This window comes from Octodon degus, unplaced genomic scaffold (assembly GCF_000260255.1).
Source record: "Octodon degus isolate 3935 unplaced genomic scaffold, OctDeg1.0 scaffold00393, whole genome shotgun sequence".
Lineage (NCBI taxonomy): Eukaryota > Metazoa > Chordata > Mammalia > Rodentia > Octodontidae > Octodon > Octodon degus.
In genome coordinates, this window is record NW_004524969.1 from 195795 (window position 1) to 196892 (window position 1098).

Here is a 1098-nt window from a genome sequence, read left to right on the forward strand (position 1 = left end):
GCCCTGCGTGACGTGCGAGCTGCCTAGTGAGACCCTGTACCAAAAGCATAAATTTAAATTTTAAAGAAAAATACAGAGCCAGTGAGATAGCTCAGAGGAATAAGCATATGTTTAGGCAAGTGCAGGAACGGGGGATCAATCCCCGATGCAGCGGTCCCGAACCTGGGTGCACTAACCAGCCCCAGAGACCGGGCGTGGTGGCGCACACCTGTAAGCCCAGCACTTGGGAGGCTGCAAACAGGCGGATTACTATGAGTCCGATCTAGTAGGGAGACTCTGAACACCCTGTAGACCCTTCCCTAAAATACAAAAAAAAAGTTTATTATTTTAAATATGTATGCTATTAAAACAAACTCAGCTATTTACAGAAACATATTATAACTGTGGTTTCCCAAAACATATGTGTATTCATGTGTGTGTGTTGGTTTATACTCATGGTTTTGGTTTTGGGTTTTGTGGGCATTTGGGTTTTTCTGAGACAGGGTCTCACTGTGTCGCCCAGGCTGGCTTTGGGTTATCCTCCTGCCTCAGCCTCCAGAGTGCTGAGGTCACAGGCATATGCCACCATGCCCAGGTCTACATTTAGTTAAAAGCAGAAAGACAGGGTGTTCCCACTCATAATGAAGCCTCTAAACTTAATGAGAGAATAAGACTGAAAAAAGAAAACACTTTCTGCTTTGTGAGCCTTTAAACAGGTCTGGAGATGCCCCGTCCCGGGCCACTCCTGCTGACCAGTGCAGTGTCACCTCTTCTGTCAACAGCAACACGTGCGGGCCCCAGATGCCAGCCGCCGTAATGCAGCACGCAGAGAGAGGCACGGGAACTCGAGGGGAGCGCCAGGCCTGGCTCCTCTTGCTGCTCGGCCAGCGTGTGACCAGGAGAAAGCACACCAACCTCCGTCTCTGCCCAGGCCCGTGTGGCAGTGAGCGGCAAGCTTCCTCGGGCTGGAAACACAAAGGACTCAGGACACTACGAAGAGGGGCATAGGAAGCACGTGGTAAGAGTGATCCACGCACGCAGACTTCCGCTCCTCAAAGGTGGGCCTCAGGGCTCAGGATCGGCGATGGCTGCAGCCCACTTCGGGCATTCCTGTCCCAG